Source organism: Nipponia nippon, unplaced genomic scaffold (genome assembly GCF_047370975.1).
Source record: "Nipponia nippon isolate SJK-2023a ecotype South Korea unplaced genomic scaffold, ASM4737097v1 scaffold_10, whole genome shotgun sequence".
Classification (NCBI taxonomy): domain Eukaryota; kingdom Metazoa; phylum Chordata; class Aves; order Pelecaniformes; family Threskiornithidae; genus Nipponia; species Nipponia nippon.
Genome location: NW_028262291.1, coordinates 35,371,465 through 35,389,474, shown reverse-complemented (window position 1 = coordinate 35,389,474; position 18,010 = coordinate 35,371,465). Strand labels below are relative to the sequence as shown.

At 38.8% G+C, this 18,010-nt stretch overlaps 1 long non-coding RNA gene across 1 annotated transcript in view; it reads right to left on the bottom strand.

The window, feature by feature from the left end:
• Positions 1-4,230: 4,230 nt before the first annotated feature.
• The window catches only part of LOC148057154 (uncharacterized), a 60,066-nt gene continuing 46,286 nt past the window's right edge, over positions 4,231-18,010 (bottom strand). The window contains exons 2-4 of the long non-coding RNA XR_015702072.1: positions 9,203-9,273; positions 6,995-7,067; positions 4,231-5,436 (exon numbers count right to left, since the gene is read on the bottom strand). This is a non-coding gene — a long non-coding RNA (uncharacterized LOC148057154). The remainder of the gene's footprint in view (positions 5,437-6,994; positions 7,068-9,202; positions 9,274-18,010) is intronic.

Sequence of the window (18,010 nt, the reverse complement as noted above, 5' to 3'; positions counted from 1 at the left end):
CATTTTCTCACTCCTTTCTCTAGCTGCAATTGTACAGGGGTTTTTTTCTCCCTTCTTAAATGCGTTATCCCAGAGGTGCTACCACTGTTGCTGATTGGCTCACCCTTGCCCAGTGGTGGGTCCATCTTGGAGCCAGCTGGCATTGGCTCTGTCGGACATAGGGGAAGCTTCTAGGAGTTTCTCACAGAAGCCACTCCTGTAGCCCCCTCTGCTACCTAAACCTTGCCACGCACACCCAATACAGATATACCCTGTGCCAATTGTGTCACTGGGCCAAATTCTGCAAGTTCTGATTTGGGCAGATGTCAATTGGAAATTTGCCTCCATGGAGTGTGGAATTTTACTCACAATAAACTCAAGGTTTCTTTAATTTACAAATAAAGGTATTTGACTCTTTTAAGGTGATGACATTTCAGTTGGCCCATGGAGGGCATTTCTACAGCCATAAGCCCCGTATGTTTGCCAGTCAGATAGCTCAAATCATCTCTCAGAATTGTGATCAGCTTACATTATTTTGAGACAAGTACTTTTGGAAAAGCTGAGAAGACCTAACTGAATACAGCTTTCTTAAAGATCTCTCACATTCCACATGCACGTTTTCTCATCTCTTGAACATGGATAGCAAATACTACAGAAGAAATTCTTTGCCGATGACAAAGGTGCAGTAGCATTCACATTTCCTGTGCCTCCCCCATCATCCCTTATAGGTTGAATCTTTACATCAGGTCTAATACATTAATTTAGTCTCCTGTTAGCTCTGCTAAGCTCACTATCTCATTTTTTGGGAAAAACTTCAGCAGCTACAGCTGCCACATTTTTGTACGTTTGGTTTTAAACATCCAACTAGATTAATATTTCCTGGAACCTCTCTTAAAGAGTCAGAACTTCTTAAATAGTTGCATAGTAAAAAGTGCTATCACTCATTACTACAAATCTTTTATCTTCCAAACAATTCAGAACTTTGTGCAAGCTGGGAAAAATTTATGCAAAGACAAGAAATGATTAATAAAATATCACTGAGAATAATTAAAATATATTTTCAATATGCATCACAAAAATGTTTGATCATTCTTATATTTTGGGGGTTTTATGAGTCATAACCTTCCCTATCCAGAAAATGACCTTTAACTAGTCTTTTCTTGGATAGGTGCAATCACAGACAAAAATTTCATAACAGAGAAGTATATTATACTGAGTTTCCACTGATCATTGTTCTAAGTCAATAAGATAAATGGGATGATGTAACACAATTTTCCTTAATTGAGCAACCACTAAGCTGTGTATTACTTTTAGTATATGAAAGTATTTAGTCAACAGTTAGACCCTATTAGATACAATTGTTATCACAAGAAATCTTATCTCAATACTTGGTGTCATCGCGTGCAATATCAGAAAGCATCAGCCAGAGAAAATATAGAAGTAGTATATATTATTGCTAACTCCAACTGCATGACTCTGGGACTAAAATTTTGGGGCAAAAATGTTAATTTGATAGCTTTCGTTCACGCTTTTGTATTTTTGCCCTTTCCTAAGACCACCAGGACAAGAACATCACTGAATGAAAGCTAAGGTCCTCCCATATACAGCAAACTTTGATATGGAACTGCATCTAACATCTGTAAAAAGGATCAGAAACTAGGCAAAGTACATTCTAGGACAAAATACTGAATTCATACTGAAAGAAAATCCCCAGACCAGAACCACACTTGTAGTTGCCAGGTCATATCCTTATCGAGACGAAAGTGTCATTGATTTTCAAGTGACAATTTCTTATGAAAACCAGAACCTGCTCCAAGCCTGGAATTCACTCAACAAATCCAGTGATGGCAAGGAGGAGAACTAAACCTTAGTCCAGTTTCTTTTATAACTGTCAGTAGTAAATAAAAACATCAAAACCCTGAGGCAAGCCTTCAAAGAAGTCACTGCTTTGAGCTTAGCAGAGAAGAGACAAGGGTCCTATACTTTGGGAGGAAGCCTCCAGAGCTCCTTTCAACAGAAGCACCAGGAAACAAAGATCCCCTCAGGTCTGCTGGTGTTATCAGACCACTGAACGGTGCGCATTCTGTCACTTTTGTCCGTGTTTACTGTCCACCTGTTGAATAGTATCCATAGAAAAGAGGGAATCACACAGTCCACCTCTCCTCACCTCAATATCCCACTCCCACTGCCCAGCACGCTCACCTTTCCTTTGTTCCTACAGAATCCCATCTGCCCTTTTCTCCCCTGCTTCCACTTCACTTCTTTTCACTTTTCCCCTTAAAGCACTCCATTCTCAAGTGTACTTTTACCCATAGAAGGTTTTGGAAAAATCTACATCAAGATTTGAGACCCAGTTCCTTCCAGATCCCTGGAATACTGTTCTCCCATTATGCAGACCAGGGATCTGCTGAAATACGGCCCCAATTCCCTCCCAGCCCATGCATAGGATTTCATTTCCACAGGAATCAAGTGTAGACACAGGGGGAAGGACTAGTGGACACATGGATCTGGCCTTGACATAAGGCTGGAAAATGGGATAGGCCTGCACTCCTGGATCAGAGAACTAAAAAGTATTCTCATAACTATACATTTAGACATTATTTAGAAAACAATTATGAAGATGAACATCCACAATTCAAACTCAATCTACATACTGCCCATCAAGCTTACTACGTGCTACCTTCTACAAACTTCTACCTGGAGAAAAACATTACTGGTGAAGGGACAAATAAAGTTGTGATGCTTGCTCAGTTGTTCTATCTTTAACAGAGAACATTTCTCAGTTTTGAAGTTTCCAAAACTGTCCACTAAAAATAAGATGGCAAAGTGATCCACAGCATTCAACAACCTGTCATCATCCTGCCTCCTGGCTTGCATTTGAAAGTCAAGAGTAGAAAGACTCCACCTCATTACGTTTTTCATCTATTTCATTTGCACCTAGAAATGGGAAGCAAAACAATGTATACAAGACAAGTCCATGCTAAGAGAAAAGTTCACTGTTTGAGATCCCACGTAAGTTCTGTTGTGTTCTTATTTTCTCTCTTGGTTTGTCATCACTAGCTAAGACAGATGAAAATCAGCAAGCATGAATTATAAGTTTCTGGAATATGGAAAGTCCAAAAAAGAGCAATTTTCACTATCTTCTAGTGACGCACACTTTGCAAATATTCTTGCTTTACCTCAGTTGCCACATTACTTACAGAATTTATGATAGAAAAGAACTCAAAACAACACATCATGCATTATATGATGCCTATTTCCAGTAATACTAAGAGATAATCATAACATTACCATGTGTGTCTCAGCATAATGAATTTTGGCTTGGACTAGGACATAACTTCAGTTAGACAGAGACACACAAAATGATGAAAATAAATCATGTGAGCAGCTGACAGAAACTGCGGCCAACCTACCTCACGTGTACTCTGAAACAGATCCATGATAAAGTAACAGCTACTACACTAAACAAAAGGAGATATATCTACTACCTGCTATAAAAAGAGGCATTCAAGCCTAAAAGTATAAAGCAACAATGTGTTTCTTAGAACTTCCCTCCCAAGGAAAATTTGGCATGAGGAATAAAAAGGCATTCCTATGTAGGGCTGGGTTTTAACAACAGACCTTGAAACACACACGACACCATTTAAACAAATTCAGTGTTATCACACCAGTAAAACCTGGGCTCAAAGGATGACACACACGGCAGGAGAATGTAGCCTAGGGAGATAGTCAGCTATATACTGACTTCCCATGCCAAGCAGGAACACTTAAAAAGTTGCTTCTTTTTTACCTTCTGTCTTGTATAGCAAACTCTGATTTATATCGGTCTTCTGGAAACAAGTGCAGTGAATAAACTCTGGGGCAAATACCAAAATTTCTTTGCATCTGGATGTCCTGAAAATTGGTCTAAGAATGTACGTCAAAACTCTTAATTGATATTAAGCATTTTCAGTTAATTCTGTTTTGCGGCTAAATAAAAATGCTGACAACCGAAGACAAACACAAGCAGTCTCCAACAGAGACACTACTGACTTGTCACTGTGAAAAATCTAGACTCTGTAGCTTTATTAATTCTCGCAAGCATATGTACGTGTAAACACACACACAGACAGAACTCTGTGAAAAAGCTGGAGAACAACAACATATTAAATCTGTCATCGCAAACCATGCTAGTTCATTCCTAACCCATTCATGACTAACAGAAGTAAAACAAACAAACCAAATCCTAGCTTAATTACACAACCAGCGTTTCAGCCAGAGCTCTACAATAAGGTGGCTTCAAAGGTCAGGCACATAAACTACATTTTCAGAGGAGGATCCTACATAAGGATATTAGTTTTGAAAAGATTAATTCACCTTACAGATTGCTAGTTTTCTAAGAAATATTTAACTAGTATCTTGGAAATAAACATATGAGTTCAGCTACTTTTACGTGATTACATTTGAATCTTTCTCAAGAAGAAAAGCTCAATTTTAGAAACATTTGTTAGCTTTGTTTAACTCAGTGGTGACAGAATAAGAGCGTGTTCGCGTTAAAGCAGCTAAATTTTCTGGCTTCCCTAGGTTACAGACTGGAACATCTAAGCTGGAAGTCCAGTCTGAGAACCACAAGTCTATGAAATCTATGGGGAAAAGTAAGGAGATGAGAACTGGTCCTAACACTAGCATCCGTTGTTCAAAACTGAAAAAAAATCTGGACCACAGCTGAGGAAAATAGCTCAGTCCTATTTCACATTGCAGGGAGTAAAAAGCTGAAGGGTTATTCTGGCTGAGTTAAGAAGGGGAGTCAAATAGATGATACTAGAAGCAATTTGAGATGAGGACATCTCATGAAGTAATTTACTATAGCCCAATTCAAATTTTAAATTCAGTCTAAAGTTATGGACTTGTTGGCCCTCCCTGCTCTGCTGTATGAATCCTGGCATCCACAGTGCCTGCATGCTGTGTTAGTATTGAGAGTGTACATGAAACATAAGAATTTTGAGTTCTGTTTCTAACTTAGTGGATAAATTCTCTCAGATATCTCAAGTAGAATGTTGTAGGAGTTTCATTTTGCCAGACTGGAGTCTGAATTTTATTGTTACTGTTGAGGTTCGTAATAATTTTGCTTTATACTTGCATGACAATGGAGATTTATGGATCCACAGAAATAACAGACAACAATTTGAGAAAGTTTACAGCTAGAGTTAGACGTAAATCCCAATCTGGATCTAAATTCACACATTCGTCAAAATGAGAGATGCTACTGTTCTTCTGAAATGGATATTAGCTGGGTTTCACTTTCCCCTTTAGGCCTTCCTAACTTTCATAATGTCTAAGTGTTGCACTGCAAAAATATTCTCAAACTTTGTCACATACGAATTCGCACTAAGGAAAAGAAGGCTTTTACAATAATTTGTCACCAAGGACTCTTCTGTCATTCTGGGAATTTTAAAGAAAAAAAATTCCATGGGGAACCTGTGAAAGTAAAACAAATAGAAACAGAAATATACTGGAAATTCCCTTACATGAAGTTATTTTAAAGACTGACAAGTCCTATATTTGGTATGGCAGAATCTTCAACTGGAAAACCCTAGAAATGAATGAACAATCCCACCCACAACTTTTCCCACTCTTCTGCTTTGTGGAGGTGCTGGTGAAGAATAGCTCCATCAGCACACAGAACCAAAGTCAGGGTATCAAATTCTACACATGTTTTTATCACATATAGCTCTGTAACACCTGCTACGAATTGCAAACTCTTCCATTGTTTGGTTTGTTTTTGGGGTTTTTTTGCCTGTAAAGAGGGGACTATATCATCTTACTTGCAAAGAGTGATATGATTCTATGACAATTAGATTCAAATTACACAGTCAGTGGCACTGTAAAGGAATAATGCCCTACTATTCCTTTTAATAAGAATGTGTAGAAAAAAATTACATTGGGATCACATCACTAAAGGAAAATCTGGTGTTTATTACATGTGACAGCTAGGCTTGCAATGTGTGAGGGATGCATGTGAGTATCAACACATCTGTAAGAGTTCAGCAGGTTGGATCCTTCTTCCTTGTCAAGATTTTTGAACATGATTTTTATTGAATGCAGTCTGCTCTGTTTGGAAGGTAAAAGCTAACTGCTGCTGGGAAATAAATTCAGTACGAAAATCTTTATTGTCACCTCTGCCAAGAAGAGAGATGCAGCTTCTTCTGGGCAGAACTTCCTGAAGAGCAATGCAGACACCATTCAATGGTGCTCTGCCTCTGTCCTGTTCATGAAGTGACTGAAGGAGCTATTCCACCAACATGAGAGAGACTCCCAACGTTAAAATTCTGACTCCTTCACTGAATCACTGTTTCAGTCTGAATAACAGCTGTCTGTATCCTTGTTAAGTTGAAAGGAATTTATTTTACCTGAAGGTGTATGGAGCAAAAGGGAGGAAGTGTTGATTTAACACATTTTCTCTCACATCATCTTTGACAAAATTCTGCATATTTAGAGGGTACCAGGACATACAAAACTTTCCAATTTTGTATTCTCAAGTAGGAAAGTACTATTATTAGAATGCTATAGTTAGACTACAATTAGAACTATCATAGCTGTAGCCCTTTATCATTAATCAGGAAACCATTTCTCTTGTGATTTCTTTAAAGGACATTGAAGACCTTTTCCAGAAGGTTCCTCACTCAGGGCAGGGCTTCTATATAGTCAGATCCATCTTGGCTCTTCTCTCTCTTAAATGCAGACTCTTCCTACTGTTACTTAAGTGTTGGATGTAACTAGGCAAAGGGAAGATCCTTCTTCACTAACCCTGTTCATGGATTTTTTTCTCAATGAATTGTTCAGGAAAAAATAGAACTTCCTTAGAAACGCCTAAGAGAATTGTAGAAGGAAATTCTTACCCGTACTTTTACATTGTAACATAAAATTGGTATCTTGGTAAATTGCAACATCAGTAGTTATTCAAAACTAGGTTCATTGGAATTCTTTTCCCCCATAAAAACACTTCAATCAAAAAGCATTTTCTGTGCTTCTTTACCTCTCTAGCATCTTCCTTCCTTAGCTGAAAATGTTATTGTTCCCTTTAAGCACAGCCTTCTTCATTTTCAGGTCTGTAAAATGCACATAAAAACATAAAATGTCCTGAGACCAGTGGATAAAAGACTACTGTGGACCCACTATTACTATGAATTTTACTGCCTGGCTCATTGCGTCTTCCCTTGTTCATTCCATGAACGTTCCTCGCAAAAGTTTTAACTAACATTTAAAATACACTTAATGGCTTTGTTAACAGACATATTCCATCTGACAGGATTTAGCCTGATTGAGTTTACCTACTGGCTGATGCACTTAAACCTCCGGTTCTGAGCACAGCCTGTGAGCCTACAATGCCTCATTGTTTGGCTCCTTGTAGGTGATAACGAAATTGGCATTCAGTTCCCACTCCTGAATGGTTTCCATGAGACTTTGAAAAAGTTGTTTGCTACTCCTGGTATTATATAACCGTCTTAGTTTCAGCATGCATAAAGGCATGTTCTTGTCAAACACATTATCTCCAGGATTGTATTAATAACTAAACATGAGTCATGCTGGGCATCAGACATGTTTGTGTTTATACATGATGTACAGTTAGGACTTATTCTAAAAAACGAAGTTAAATCTGTTAGCTAAATGCATTGTCAGTGCATTACCTATGACTTGGGCAGCCCTTCATTTACTATGCAAGTGGCCCCAGTGCACTTCTGTCTATACACAAGCTACACTGGAAACTGAAGAGAGGATCACAAGCAGATTGCATTGCCCGATAGAAATCTTGCCTTCTCCAGCTAAGCTTTAAATTAAGATTTTAAAACTGCATTATCAGTGCTTAATAAGCCAGGTTGCAAAGCACTGAGCTTTCTGACCCCAGTCCAGAAAAATACTGAATCACATGCTTAACCTTAAGGACGTAAGTAGTCCCACAGATTTCAGTGGAATTAAGTGGTTTAATGCCTACCTCTATCAGTAGCAGCGTTCAGCACTTTGCAAATTCAGTTACCAAAGGAAGATCATAAGCACTGAGCAAGGGATACAATGACCTTGAGTGTATATCTACCGTAAGAAAAACAACAAGGAACTACAACATAGTATTCTTTGTGAGATGTGAGTGGTTTGAAAATAACAGATTTTTTTTTTTAAATGCAGCTTAATCAGAACTGGAATATTCTATTAGGAAAAAAGAAGAGTCTTGTCCCAGTAAGCCAAAATAAGAGAAACAAATGTTCTGACAAACAACTTTATATAGATCCATACTTCACTGCAAAATATCAGAAATAATCATAAATTTGTGCTGTCCCTGTCAACTTAACAGAGAGAAGCTCTGTGTATGATCCCAGTGCACTGAACTGCAACTATTGCGATGTTCGGGACAATCACACTGATATTTCATTGCTCTTTTTAGCTACATTTAGAAGCTGGAAGTATTAAGAAATGCAAAGCAGCTCCTATAAACATATTCACCCACACACAAAAAACTTTGCCAGATATTTCTACAGGTGATGAAATAAATTAAACCTTCAGCAACTTCTTTTAATCTATTATGTTTGATACAATATCTTACCAGGAAAAAGGGACATAATGAGGCTCTTCTAATCAAGAAATATCTGGAACCATGAACAGTTTGTCTATCATCAGGCCTTCTCAAAAGGACCCTTCCATAGTTTTTTGTAGTTTCTTCTTTTATTTTATTTTAATATGAAATTATTAAATGAATCCCATATATAAAACTCATGCCCTTTGATGCTTAAAATAGGGTTTTAAGCCTTTAGGAACAACAGTGCATCTCAGAATATCCCAGACAGACATCTACCTCATGTTTGAAGTGACTGAAAACACTAGCACATCCTTTCTTGGCTCGAAATGTATCTACATGACTGTAGTCTTGTGTCATTGGCATTCCTGAAATATTCTGGCCTGGACAAGGGATGTTACTCACACCTGAGATCTCCAGAAAACCAGTGATTAGACCACCTGGCACCTAAATCCAATAGTTGAACTAAAGGCACATTGAGTGACAGGATTAGGCTCCTTGCAGATACACAGTCATGGTGGTGACTGATGGCACTTTGTTAACTAGCTGGATGAGAAAGCATTCACATGGGATGTGGAAGATTTGGGATGAAATCACTCATGTCTGAATTCAGTGTCTCGACTCTGAATTTGTGTCTGAATTCAGTCTCAGCCTTGTGTCTGGATCAAGGACTCCTACCTTTCAGGCATCCTTTCAGAAATCACTCAGGCCAAGTCTCTTTCAGCCTCCTTTGCTAAAGCTCTTCTAATCTGTAAAGTAAAATAATTAGATTTTAGTCAGGACAGGGAGCAGAATTTGGGTCACTTCTCTTGCAGACAAGTCTCTAACTGGGAGGAGGAGCCATTCCGTAACTACCCTCAATGAACATTTTAGGTATCAAATACAATGTACACCTTCAACAGGACACACTGTTGTGTGTGTTCTGTGTTGGGCGGCAAGTCCCCAACTGCCACATGCCACGCCAAGACAAGGGACGCCCCTGAGGGGCTGCAGTGCATGGGCAACCCACACTTGGCCATAGACACCCATGAGAGGCTGCAGTGCACAGGCAACCTGCACAAAGGTGGGGGTACTAATTAAAAGAGCAGTAGCAGAAGACCAGTAAGAAGCTCAGAGCTGCAGACCAAAATCTGCACACACACCGCCAGCCTCCTGCACCACTTCTTTCCTCACTGGAGGAATCTGTATGGACCAAGTGTAATCCTTAATGAAAATGAGAGAAGTTGAGACTAGAAAGTGGGGAGGATAGGTGTTGGCCTGAAGCTGAGCCTGAGGAAGAGGAAGGGAAGGTGTTTAATTGGTTATGTTCTTTTCTTCTTAATACACAAAACATTGATCAGAAGTTTCTGTTAACGAGCAATAAATCAAGTACAAATTCCCCAAGTCTGTTTTGGCCATAGTGCCCACCTGAGCAAAAAAACTCAATTCCTCCACAATTGTAAGTCCAGTCCCAAACTATCTCCCTTGAAGCATCATCTCATGAAAGGTGACCACGAAATGAACCATCATTAACACAGAAGCACTGAGGCACTCATTCCTGTCCATATTTGTGAGTCGAGAAGTATTAGACTCAATGTACCCCCATAACAGAAACGTATAAGACATGTAGCCTCACTGTGGTGTTCCACTCAGGGTTTCCACACCATCAGCAACAGGAGGATAAAAAAGGTGTGCTGCCAGAAACATGTGTAAAGCAGGCAGAACCACAATATCTGAACTTGTCTATCTCATGGATTCATGCATCTATATCCCACATTCTCTTCCAGAAAAGACCCTAATATTGAGTGACTTCAGCTTTTCTTGGCCTATAAAACTAATCAGGCTTCTTGGTGAGATTCTCCAATTATGACTTTCTCAGTCAATTTGAATCTTTATTGGGCTCTTTATTTTTTCTATAAAACAGGAGTCAATTATGTTTATTAGTTCGGTACTGACAATCACAGCCTGGATTGTTTATAATGCACTATCTTTTTAAAAAAAAAACTTAGCACATCAAAATAAAAAATTAATTCAGACAAATAGCTTTTTTACATTGATAGGAAAGCTTAAAGTCATTGAGGCCAAACAGCGCCCACCCCTGAGGTTTTGGCTCCAGAAAGTGACTAACTCCTTTTATGCAAATAAACAGACATCTATCTGTTCTTGCATCTATACCTCAATAAAATCTGTAAGCAGCACAGCTTAAAAGCTCCTGTGAAATACAGCACAAAGTTGTGAAAAGCAATGTACTACTCCACTTCTCGCAGTTAATTTCAACTGCGGACTTCAGAAGCCCAGCTGTATTATAATAAACAAACCAGCTGAAATCCGTAACGCCAAAACCATACAAGTCTGATCTGACTGTGCAGACAGTAGGCAGACACACAGCTCATCTTAATGCATATTAAAAATTCTTGGCACCCTAATGCAAATGATCTGCAATGAAAAAACATCAGCATGACCAATCCTCCATGTCTTGCTTGAGATTCCCTTCTTTGCCCCATGATTAGTCTTCCCTGCTTCTTGTGCTGAAACGCATACAGTTATTTATGTAGGTCTGAGACAAAGAAGAGAGCAAAACTCTCTCACTGAAAATATTTTCAAGCAGTCTTTCACAAGTTTAATGCAAACACTGTACCAGCTCCCTTTGAACAACAATACTCATTATGTGCATCTGCAGCTATACACATGCTTTTCTATATCTTTTATGACTTCTAAGGAAGAATCGTATCAAAGTTTGTTGGTAGCTACATGTTCGGTACTAGAATTTGATCTGTCATTTTAATGAATGAAATGGCCACGCAGTTGAAACTGCCCTAGCTTGAATCTGTTAAGAGAAAACAGAGAGAATAACAGTCCTCAGAAGAAAATTTTCTTTTATATAGAAATTCTGTTTCATCTAGAAGGTGATTTTAGAAATGTATTTTCTCCTTAAAAATCCACAGCTCTAAATGGCTCTGAGAACTGTAATAATGCCAGAAATGCTTTTACATTTAAAGTTTAATTATGGACCTTATTTCTATCTTATGCCAGGCAAAACTTTTGGTAATCAGTGGGAGTTCTGTACATCTAAAGTCACCTCTGCAAAAGAACACACCACCAATTAAAGATATACTGCGAAGTAGATTTGAAATAGCATTTAAAACATTTATATAATCGGAATTGTAAAGAAAATTTTAGCTATCTAAAATAGAGTTTCTATAAATGGTAGTATGTTTCAAAAAATTATATTAGCATCCTCAGTGTTGAAAACTATAGCCTATCTCTTTATGGCAATAATTAGTTGGCAATTCCAGTTCACTCGAAATAGGATTTTTGCTGGCTATGTCGCAAACTCTGCACTGAAGGCTCTGTTTCAGAAGTCATTATTCCAGGTTTTTCAATCACATCCATTTAACTGACAATTAAGCTGCCACCCTACCAAGACTCCTCTTTCCTTTCATGCTCTTCAAATTCACGTAAAGCAAGTTTAAAACAAGTATAATTTTATTCCTTAACATTTTATTCTCTGATTTTACATGACTAATCCAGCTAGCCCTGCTTCCCATAGGTAGGTGGATCAGATGACCTGTTGTGGCCCTGTCCAAACTAAGTTATTCTGTGATTCAATAATTCTGTCTTCCCTGGATGAAAATTTGGATAAGAGACAAGATTCACTAAAATATTCTGCATCTATTCACTGTACATTTGTGTATAATTTATCATTATATCATAAAACATAGTAGACAGTTTTGAAAACTATACATTCAGTTATTGTTGCAGTAAATGCAGATGGCAAGTGTGTTGCAGATTATGCTGGAGAGTACTCTTCTGTTGATTTTGCTTGTATGTAACACTTTTTACCATCAATTAAATCACATTCTTTATCAATTATTTATTTTTTCCTGGTAATTCCTGGAAATATCATATTTACATATGATATATACATTATATATAACCTATAAATAAATATAGAACCTTTTAAATAGTCTCATATGTCTGAAACTCTTTCCTAGCAGCTGTTTGGGGACAGAACTTCCTGTAAAAGAATATAACAAACATTCCTATCTTGTAGCTTTCTGACATCAGTTTTTCTCCGACATCAAATCATGAGGATTTTAAATGCATAACACACATATACAGTTACAGTGAAATAAACTTGGCAACTTTTAACCAGGTTTGGTTTCTATCTTGACTGATAATTTTTTCTTGCCACTTCTTCAAAACTCCATCTTGTGAAATATAACCTATTTCTTCTAGAATAGGCAAGTTACCATCGCCATGAAGAATATTTAAAGTGAATAAGAGAAAACGACCTAATATTGCAGGAATAGTTTCATGTTGACAAGAGAGTAGATTCGGCTCAAACACAGAACACTAACTTGACTACTTAAAGATGCGTCATAAATAAAACAGTTCCCTAAGAGACGTTTAAGGTCGCAACAACACAGAAAGTCCCAGAAACCCCAGGAAATGTATTGCTAATGTCACACAATGACTAAACTTTCTAAAAATAATCTCAAAAGAATGAAGGTCAAAAGGAACAGAAAGACGACACAAATATACTATGTGGTTTGCCTTACCTCATCAATCAGTATTAGCTATACAGGTCCTTGGAAGATAAATGCCCTGTCACTTATATCTCACCATATCGGGACAAGTTATAGCTACATATTGAGTTGGCGTGGCAAGGTTTAGGTAGCAGAGGGGGCTACAGGAGTGGCTTCTGTGAGAAACTCCTAGAAGCTTCCCCTATGTCCGACAGAGCCAATGCCAGCTGGCTCCAAGATGGACCCACCACTGGGCAAGGGTGAGCCAATCAGCAACAGTGGTAGCACCTCTGGGATAACGCATTTAAGAAGGGAGAAAAAAACCCCTGTACAATTGCAGCTAGAGAAAGGAGTGAGAAAATGTGAGAGGAACAGCCCTGCAGACACCCAGGGCAGTGAAGAAGGAGGGGAGGAGGTGCTCCAGGTGCCGGAGCAGAGATTCCCCTGCAGCCCCTGGTGAAGACCATGGGGAGGCAGGCTGTCCCCCTGCAGCTCGTGGAGGTTAATGGTGGAGCAGATACCCTCCTGCAGCCTGTGGAGGACCCCATGCCAGAGCAGGTGGATGTACTCGAAGGAGGCCATGACCCTGTGGAAACCCTGCGCTGGAGCAGGCTCCTGGCAGGACCTGTGACCACATGGAGAGAGGATCCCACGCTGGAGCAGGTTTGCTGGCAGGACTTGTGACCCCATGAGGGACCCACGCTGGAGCAGTCTGTTTCTGAAGGACTGCACCCTGTGGAAAGGACCCATGCTGGAGCAGTTCGTGAAGAACTGCAGCCCGTGGGAAGGCCCCTCATTGGAGAAGTTCGTGGAGGACTGTCTCCCGTGGGAGGGACCCCACACTGGAGCAGGGGAAGAGTGTGAGGAGTCCTCCCCCTGAGGAGGAAGGAGCAGCAGAGACAATGTGTGATGAACTGACCACAACCCCCATTCCCCATCCCCCTGCACTGCTGGGAGGAAGGAGGTAGAGGAATCAGGAGTGAAGCTGAGCCCAGGAAGAAGGGAGGGGTGGGGGGGGAGGTGTTTTTAAGATTTGGTTTTATTTGTCATTACCCTTCTCTGATTTGACTGGTAAGAAATTAAGCTAATTGCCCCAAGTTGAGTCTGTTTTGCCTGTGATGGTAGTTGGTGAGTGACCTCTCCTTGCCCTTATCTCAACCCAGAAGCCTTTTGTTATATTTTCTCTCCCCTGTCCAGCTGAGGAGGGGGAGTGATAGAACAGCTTTGGTGGGCACCTGGAGTGGGGCAACCCGTTCACTTTCTCACGACCTTCCAATATCCTGTCTGACTTGTAATCCTTGTGTGAACTCTCAGGAAATCTCCATTCTACTCACCAAACATACTCACTCTCATCCCCTCTTCTGCATTTTTCCTGGTTCTTCTGCCAGGAAACCAATGCTTTTCCATGACCCAGAAGCTGGATTTAGAGGGAGATCAGTTCAAATCTAGCACTGTTTAAGGATAAAACGATCTTTATGCATTCAAAAACAACCTCTTGTAGCCTATTAACCTTCTTCCAAAATTCTAAATTGCAGTACTCCCCAGCGAGGCCAACTTAACAAAACATGACCAAGTCATGTCAATGATATTGTAAGCCAAGAACACGACAAGAATTTTGAAAAAATAGAACTGCAATGACATTTTCAAAATGCATAAATGTTTATCTTAATCTGGTTACTGACCAAATTTCCCAGGGAAGTCTTAGACTGAAGTGGCATGAGGTGCACAAAGTCGTTGGATGTTTGCTTTCTTTCTGATGACATTGGGGATTGTCCGAAAATTCCTGGCATTTGACGAGCTTTGCATTGAGAATTTCTCAAAGAAAGGACTGAAAGCAGTCATGGGAAGAAGATTAGGCCTGAGGTTAAAGCAGTGTAATAGGTCTAGGGAGAAACAAGATCACTTTTGTAATTTAGCAGATACATAAGCATGTCATTTTTATGGATCATCCATCTTTCCAATCTGTAGACTAGACTGAGGAAAATGATAGATCATACACATCCCTTCAAGTTTTGGTCCCTGTGATTATTTTGTATCACAGTTATGTCAAGTACAAAGAGTTCACAATCTCAGTTGAGACCTCCAGGACCTAGTGAAATACACACACACACACACACACGCAACGCACACACAATATAAGAAAAAAGTACTGTTAACTGCCCAAGTTAAAATTAAATTGTTGTACTGTGGTAATCATTTAATGAAGGAAATTGCTAAGACAAACAACTTTATGTCCTTTTAGGATTGTCAAAGTTTGAATTACTTCCTGAAATTAACATTCCCCAGCATTTCAGACTTCTTTAATTCTTCCAGGATTAGGCAAATATTAACTATTTTGGCTGAAATTTTGGATGTTTACTTCAGGATGATTAATTTATTACCTTCTGAGAGGTTCTGATGTCTGCAAAACTTCATTCAAATAAGGCCAGTCTAACCTCTGAAAAATATGAATTCCCTGATGCTGAAGAGAGGATTGTAATAATACAACAGACCCTTTGCTGAGGATTCAGTCTGCACTGGCCATGCTCAGTGCCCACAGAATATTCACATTTTCGCTGAATTACTGCACAGGCCACTATACTCTATTTCAAGTTTTAATTAATTTGCTGTATTTCCCACACTTGCAGTCAGTTACCACTGGGGGGTGAGGACAAGTAAACCAAAGGCAACTGAATTTTCATAATACACTACTCAAATCCTGCCAATCCTAATGCCAATGAGATTTTATATCCCTTCTTCCTCCTAGATTTAAACCTATTTTCCTCTTTTTTTAACAATCTTCTCTAGGACAAGGTGGAGCGTGCCAAATTTCAGGAATGCCAAGATTTCTCTTTCAGCAGGATATTGTGGGTGCAGGGGCGGAGATGGTGATATAGTGTCAAAATTCAAATTTATAACAGAGTTGTGGTACACCTTCAGTTCCTGGGCAATTACTGCCATTCCTTAGTAACCCACTTTCCTCCTCATACTATGCCATTAACATTCTGGAATATTAATTAGTGGCTTTGAGGTCATCTCTAGCACCTCAACTATGTAAAGATTCCTCAAAATTTGGAAAGAAGAAACATGAACCTTGTAAGATCCTGGGACCAGCTGCAGAAATAGGTCTGTTTTGATGCAACCACATCTGCAAAAAAAAGGTATTACATTATTTGCACTCAAAATGTCTAAATTGTTACCAAAGACTTCAGCAAAATGTATATTTATCCCTCAGGGGAAGGGAGTTAGAGAGGTGTCCTCTCTTGTAAAGAGACCATGATGTTCTCCACTTCACTGTGTGATCTTCAGGACAAGTATCAGATAAAGTGAGCATAGAAAAGCACAAACTCAAATACTGCACTCCAAGGATATGCTTCTAAGAATATCCTTCAGGCAGATAGAGAGCTACAGCATGGAAAGAGAGGGATGGGAGGTCTCTGTAAATGATCCTTTGTGCCAACACTGGAAGAGCAATTCCTACTGCTGCTTCAACCTTCTGAGCCTTAGTGGACATGCATTTTTCTTCCTAAAGGAAAGGCTTGGTACGCTTCAGAGAACTTCACAAAGATGTCTCTCCGAGCAGTTATTGATGGTGTGTTGTCACTCTGAGTTTGTGACATCTTCAGAGACCAGAATTACTCTAAGCCAGTTTTCTAGTAGCTGCTGCCTCCCAAATATTGATAAGCTCCTGATACTATGTCTCCACTAGTTGTGCTATTCATCAAAAAATCTGAGTTCTGCCTTTGGTACCTCTGCCAGAGGTCGCTTACCATTCAGCCCCAGACTGGGAATCAGGCATTTAACTTCCTACTCTTATTTTTAATGCATATGAAAGACTACTGTCTGATTTTTTAAAGTTTTTAGGGTTTTTTTTAGCGTGACTGAAAATTACTTGCTAAAACAACCAGAACAACAGAAGTATAGAAGAAAGGTCTTACCTGCTGCTGTGCGGAAGTACTACTTGCGACCACAGTAACACAATTTTAGGATAACTAATGAATGAGCTATGATGTGATAAAAACCTTTAAGAATGTTAGAATAAAAAGATCAAGGATAAATTCTGCCTTTTCTCTCTCTAATCATGATTTTGAAACATTTTTTTTTAATATTGTATAAAAACTAATTTTTTTTTTTACCCTGATAACTACCTTAAGTAACAAGGGACAAATATCTAACTATTGCCAGTTACTTTATTAAAAGAAACTACTGTTTTGAAAAAGGTAGCTCATCTGTAATTTTCTGAATTACAGAAATGGTCCATCACCATCTCCCAGTGTTCTCCAGTTGTATGCACAATGGTATACATGGGTTCTAAGGGCAGTAATAGTGGTTTACACTACACTATAGTGAGCTGGAGCCAACTCCATCTAGTCTTTTTTTTTTTTTTTTTAAAATCCTTTTGGCGTCTTATCTTCCACACTTACATCTATGCTCTATGATAAACTCTATGTTGCTAATGTTACTTTTTTTTTATCTTCCATTCACCCCAGGGGGCTTAAGATGAAATCAAAGTTGAGATATATAACACGGACTTACAGGAAAAGCATGTGTAAAGGCATTACATAGACACTATTTACCCATTTTTGAATCATTTAAGTAACAAAAATAAGACTGTTTTTTCTTCCCAATCTTTAATTAAAAATAATTTAACATGTCATTCTGTAATCTGGAAGAATAAATTCAACCAGGACACTAAATCTGTATGCTCACTTTAATACCTTTTCAGATTAATAATAAAATGAATTTATGATTTTATATATATATGCATGATGAAGATGACTTCAGCACTTTCTGGAAATGAACATTATTCTACCTGCAATTATTTGAGCAATTTCCCAGGAGCAGCCAAAATATAAATGGATACTAAATAAATAAATAAATAAATAAATCATTCTCAAAGGAAATTTTACTTGTAACTATGCTATTTACTCAGCCACAGCTTATCTGATTTAATTTGGTGAGATCTGAAAATGATTTCACTCTAGCATAATCTCAGCTG